Below are 6,565 nucleotides of genomic sequence, written 5' to 3'. Positions count from 1 at the left end.
GGAAATATACAACTTTGTGCAAATTGAAGAAGAGAGTCTCCCACAAGCTTGGGGGAGGCTTCTCAAGTTACTTAATGCTTTGCCTGATCATCCTCTTAAGAAAAATGAAATACTTGATATCTTTTATAATGGACTAACCGATGCTTCCAGAGATTACCTGGATAGTTGTGCTGGTTCTATTTTAAGGGAAAGAACACCGGATGAAGCTGAAATTCTATTGAATAATATGTTGACAAATGAAAATAATTGGACACTTCCTGAGCCTATTCCTAAGACAACTCCGAAGAAGAGAGGTGTTCTATTTCTCAGTCCTGAAGATATGCAAGAGGCAAAGAAATCTATGAAAGAAAAAGGTATTAAAGCGGAAGATATTAAGAATTTACCTCCTATTGAAGAAATACACGGTCTTAATTTACCGCCTGTTGAAGAAACATATGATCTTATTCTATTACCTACTGAAGAACCTCATGGTCTTGATAACCCGACACGGGTAGTAAAGGTAAATTCTCTCTATAGATTTGATGAAGGTGATATTCCTCACTATAAGTCTGCTAGACAATGCTTATAAGAGTTTGATGATTTTATTGTCAAACAAGAAAACTTCAATTCTTATTTTGGTAGACAATTGAAATATAATTCTGATATGCTTGAATACTTGGGTGATTATATGTCTAGAGTTAAAGGTGAACTTAAACTCATTACTAAACATGCTTCTATGGTTACCACTCAAGTAGAACAAGTACTTAAAGGTCAAAATGATTTGCTCAATGAATTGAATAGTAAGAATAATGATTATGCTGTTAGATTGGCTACTAGAACTGGTAGAACGACCCAGGAACCTTTGTATCTTGAAGTCCACCCTAAGAGAATTGAGCAAGATTCTCAGAGAAATAATATTGATGCACCTAGTCCTTCGAAAAAGAAGAAAAAGAAAAATGATAGGACTTTGCAAACTTCTAGTGAACCTGTTGCTGAAACACCTGAGAATCCAAATGATATTTCTATTTCTGATGTTGAAACACAATCTGGTAATGAACATGAACCTAGTGAAAATATTAATGATGATGTTCATGATGATGCTCAACCTAGTAATGACAATGATGTAGAAATTGAACCTGTTGTTGATCTTGATAACCCACAATCAGAAAATCAACATTATGATAACAGAGACTTTTTTGCCAGGAAACGTGGTAAAGAAAGAGAACCATGGGTTCAGAAACCCATACCTTTTCCTCCCAAACCATCCAAGAAAAAGGATGATAAGGATTTTGAGCGCTTTGCTGAAATGGTTAGACCTATCTTTTTGCGTATGCGATTAACTGATATGCTCAAAATGAATCCTTATGCTAAGTATATGAAAGATATTGTTACAAATAAGAGAAAGATACCAGAAGCTCAAATTTCCACCATGCTTGCTAATTATACTTTTAAGGGTGGAATACCAAAGAAACTTGGAGATCCAGGAGTACCTACTATACCATGCTCCATTAAAAGAAATTATGTTAAAACTGCTTTATGTGATCTTGGAGCCGGTGTTAGTGTTATGCCTCTCTCTTTATATCGTAGACTTGATTTGAATAATTTGACACCTACTGAAATATCTTTGCAAATGGCTGATAAATCAACTGCTATACCTGTCGGTATTTGTGAGGATGTGCCTGTTCTGGTTGCAAATGTTACTATTTTAACGGACTTTGTTATTCTTGATATTCCCGAGGATGATAGTATGTCTATTATTCTTGGAAGACCTTTTTTGAATACTGCAGGGGCTTTTATTGATTGCAACAAAGGCAATGTCACTTTTCATGTTAATGGTAATGAGCATACGGTACACTTTCCGAGGAAACAACCTCAAGTTCATAGTATCAAATCTATTGGAAAAATTCCATCGATTATATTTGGAGGTTTTGAATTTCCTCTTCCTACTGTCAAGAAGAAATATGATATTCTTATTATAGGGGATGTGCATATCCCCGTTGAGGTAACATAGTGTTATTCGAAATTTCTCCAGTTCCATGTTAGTCGGAATGAATTTGTTAACAAGACCTGATCAACCTTGTTAGTGGATTCCTTTTGATGAGCATGAGATGGATGAAACTAGAAGGCACAACCTTCTATACCTTCCTTCTACTTTCTGTTATTTAATTGAAATAAAGTAAAAATAGTATTTCCCTGTCTGTTTTCTGATTTATCCGTGCAATAGTATTTCCCTGTCTGTTTCCTGATTTATCCATGAAAATAAAAGTTCTCCAAATGCCCTGAAAATGGAATATGATTTTTTTCTAGAATTTTTGAGAATATCTGGCACTGAGAACACATCAGGAGGGGCAAGCACCTGGCCACGAGGGTGGAGGGCGCGCCCTACCCCCCAGGGCGTGCCCCCTGCCTCATGGGCCCACGGTGGCCCTCCTCCACTTATTCTTGCACCCATACACTCTTTCCTCCCACAAACACCAATATCCAGCTCAAGCACGAGTTCTAGCTCATTTTGCTGCGATTTTCGATCTCCTTTCTCAAAGCACCTCTCACAAAACTGCTTGGGGAGATTGTTCCTTGATATGTGACTCCTCCATTTTTCCAATTAGTTTTTGTTATAGTGCTTTATTCATTGCAAATTTGTGCTGCCTAGGTGACCATGTTCGTGAGCTTGCATGTCAAATTTATATGGTTCCAAGTAGTTCTAATGCATGTGCTACGTCTTGAGATTGCGTTGGATTTCCCCGAAAAGGAAGGGATGATGCAGCAGAGTAGCGTACGTATTTCCCTCAGTTTTTGAGAACCAAGGTATCAATCCAGTAGGAGGCCACGCTCAAGTCCCTCGTACCTGCATAAAACAATAGCTACTCGCAACCAACGCGATTAGGGGTTGTCAATCCCTTCACGGTCACTTACGAGAGTGAGATCTGATAGATATAATATTTTTGGTATTTTTGGTATAAAGATGCAAAGTAAAAGCAAAGTAAAAAAGCAAAGCAAGATTAAAGTGATGGAGATTGATATGATGAGAATAGACCCAGGGGCCATAGGTTTCACTAGTGGCTTCTCTCAAGAGCATAAGTATTCTACGGTAGGTGAACAAATTACTGTTGAGCAATTGACAGAATTAGGCATAGTTATGAGAATATCTAGGCATGATCATGTATATAGGCATCACGTCCGTGACAAGTAGACCGAAACGATTCTACATCTACTACTATTACTCCACTCATCGACCGCTATCTAGCATGCATCTAGAGTATTAAGTTAAAAACAGAGTAATGCCTTAAGCAAGATGACATGATGTAGAGAGATAAATTCATGCAATATGAAATAAGCCACATCTTGTTATCCTCGATGGCAACGATGCAATACGTGCCTTGCTACCCCTTCTGTCACTGGGAAAGGACACCGCAAGATCGAACCCAAAGCTAAGCACTTCTCCCATGGCAAGAACTACCAATCTAGTTGGCCAAACCAAACGGATAATTCGAAGAGACTTGCAAAGATAACCAATCATACATAAAAGAATTCAGAGAAGATTCAAATATTATTCATAGATAGACTTGATCATAAACCCACAATTCATCGATCTCAACAAGCACACCGCAAAAAGAAGATTACATCGAATAGATCTCCACAAGAGAGGGGGAGAACTTTGTATTGAGATTCAAAGAGAGAGAAGAAGCCATCTAGCTACTAACTATGGACCCGAAGGTCTGAGGTAAACTACTCACACTTCATCAGAGGGGCTATGATGATGTAGAAGCCCTCCGTGATGACGGCCCTCTTCCGGCGGAGCTCCGGAACAGGCCCCAAGATGGGATCTCATGGATACAGAAAGTTGCGGCGGTGGAATTAGGTTTTTGTCTCCTGTTCTGATCGTTTGGCGGTACGTAGGTATATATAGGAGGAAGGAGTACGTCGGTGTAACACTGAGGGGCCCACGAGGCAGGGGGCGCGCCCTAGGGGGCGTGCCCCCCACCCTTGTGACCTCCTCTTTGACTCCTTGGAGTAGGGTCCAAGTCTCCTGGATCATGTTCGGTGAGAAAATCATGTTCCCGGAGATTTTATTCCGTTTGGACTCCGTTTGATATTCTGTTTCTCCGAAACACTGAAATAGGCAAAAAACAGCAATTCTGGGCTAGGCCTCCGGTTAATAGGTTAGTCCCAAAAATAATATAAAATTGGAAAATAAAGCCCAATATAGTCCAAAAACAGTAGATAATATAGCATGGAGCAATCAAAAATTATAGATACGTTGGAGACGTATCAGGCATCCCCAAGCTTAATTCATGCTCGTCCTCGAGTAGGTAAATGATAAAAAAATAATTTTTGATGTGGAGTGCTACTTGGCATAATTTCAATGCAAATCTTCTTAATTGTGGTATGAATATTCAGATTAGAAAGATTCAAGACAAAAGTTTATATTGACATAAAAATAATAATACTTCAAGCATACTAACAAAGCAATTATGTCTTCTCAAAATAACATGGCCAAAGGAAGTTATCCCTAAAAAATCATATAGTCTGGCTATGCTCTATCTTCACCACACAAAATATTTAAATCATGCATAACCCCGATGACAAGCCAAGCAATTGTTCCATACTCTAACTTTTTCAAAACTTTTTCAATCTTCACGCAATACATGAGCGTGAGCCATGGACATAACACTATAGGTGGAATAGAATGGTGGTTGTGGAGAAGGCAAAAAGGAGAAGATAGTCTCACATCAACTAGGCGTATCAACGGGCTATGGAGATGCCCATCAATAGATATCAATGTGAGTGAGTAGGGATTGCCATGCAACGGATGCACTAGAGCTATAAGTATATGAAAGCTCAAAAAAACTAAGTGGGTGTGCATCCAACTTGCTTGCTCATGAAGACCTAGGGCAAAGTATTACGCGCATGCTCCTAGGGGGATAGATTGATAGGAAAAGACCATCGCTCGTCCCCGACCGCCACTCATAAGGAAGACAATCAATAAATAAATCATGCTCCGACTTCATCACATAACGGTTCACCATACGTGCATGCTACGGAAATCACAAACTTCAACACAAGTATTCTTTAAATTCACAACTACTCAACTAGCATGACTTTAATATTATCACCTCCATATCTCAAAACAAATATCATGCTTCAATCTTTTCTTAGTATTCAACACACTCAAAAGAAAGTTTCACAAATCTTGAATACCAAGCATATTATTATTAAGCAAATTACCATGCTATTAAGACTCTCAAAATAATTTAAGTGAAGCATGAGAGATCAATAGTTTCTTTAAAACAAATCCACCACCGTGCTCTAAAAGATCTAAGTGAAGCACATAGAGCAAAATTATAACGCTCAAAAGATATAAGTGAAGCATATAGAGCAAAACTACTTAGCTCAAAAGATATAAGTGAAGCACATAGAGTATTCGATCAAATTTTAATTCATGTATGGCTCTCTCAAAAGGTGTGTACAGCAAGGATGATTGTGGCATACTAACAAACAAAGACACACATAATACAATACGCTCCAAGCAAAACACATGTCATGTTGGTGAATAAAAATATAGCTCCAAGTAAATTACCGATTGAAGTGGACGAAAGAGGGGATGCCTTCCGGGGCATCCCCAAGCTTTGAATTTTTGGTGTCCTTGGATTATCTTGGGGGTGCCATGGGCATCCCCAAGCTTAGGCTCTTTCCACTCCTTGTTCCATAATCTATCACAAGAGTTCACCCAAAACTTGAAAACTTCACAACACAAAACTCAAAATAGAAAACTCGTGATCTCCGTTAGCGAAAGAAAACAAAACACCACTTCAAGGTACTGTAATGAACTCATTCTTTATTTATATTGGTATTAAACCTACTGTATTCCAACTTCTCTATGGATTATAAACTATTTTACTAGCCATAGATTCATCAAAATAAGCAAACAACACACGAAAAACAGAATCTGTCAAAAACAGAACAGTCTGTAGTAATCTGTAGCTACCGCAAGATCTGGAACCCCAAAAATTCTAAAATAAATTGATGGACGTGAGGAATTTATCTATTAATCATCTGAAAAAAGAATTAACTAAATAGCACTCTCCAAATAAAAATTACAGCAGTTCTCGTGAGCGCTAAAGTTTCTGTATTTTACAGCAAGTTCAACAAGACTTTCCCCAAGTCTTCCCAACGGTTCTACTTGGCACAAACAATAATTAAACACAAAAACCACAACCAAAACAGAGGCTAGATAATTTATTTATTGAATAACAGCGAGGAAAAATATTGGGTTGTCTCCCAACAAGCGCTTTTCTTTAAAGCCTTATAGCTAGGCATAATATTTCAATGATGCTCACATGAAAGACAAGAATTGAAGCACAAAGAGAGCATCATAAAACACGTGACAAACATATCTAAGTATAACATACTTCCTATGCATAGGCATATTATAGGCAAACAAATTATCATCGCAAGAAAAAACTAGCATATGCAAGGAAGTGGAAAGAAACAATAGCAATCTCAACATAACGAGAGGTAATTTAGTAACATGAAAATTTCTACCACCATATTTTCCTCTCTCGTAATAATTACATGTAGGATCATA

The 6,565-nt window shown here is 38.0% G+C and overlaps 1 pseudogene; it reads left to right on the top strand.

Annotated features, from left to right (window-relative positions):
- The first annotated feature begins 226 nt into the window (after positions 1 to 226).
- Positions 227 to 1,990, top strand: LOC147981594 (uncharacterized; annotated as a pseudogene).
- Positions 1,991 to 6,565: the final 4,575 nt, after the last annotated feature.

This window comes from Triticum urartu, chromosome 3A, assembly GCF_056163025.1.
Source record: "Triticum urartu cultivar PI428250 chromosome 3A, HENAU_Tu73, whole genome shotgun sequence".
Taxonomy (NCBI): domain Eukaryota; kingdom Viridiplantae; phylum Streptophyta; class Magnoliopsida; order Poales; family Poaceae; genus Triticum; species Triticum urartu.
Note: the sequence above shows the minus strand (reverse complement) of the source record. Positions and strands in the feature narration are given on the sequence as shown.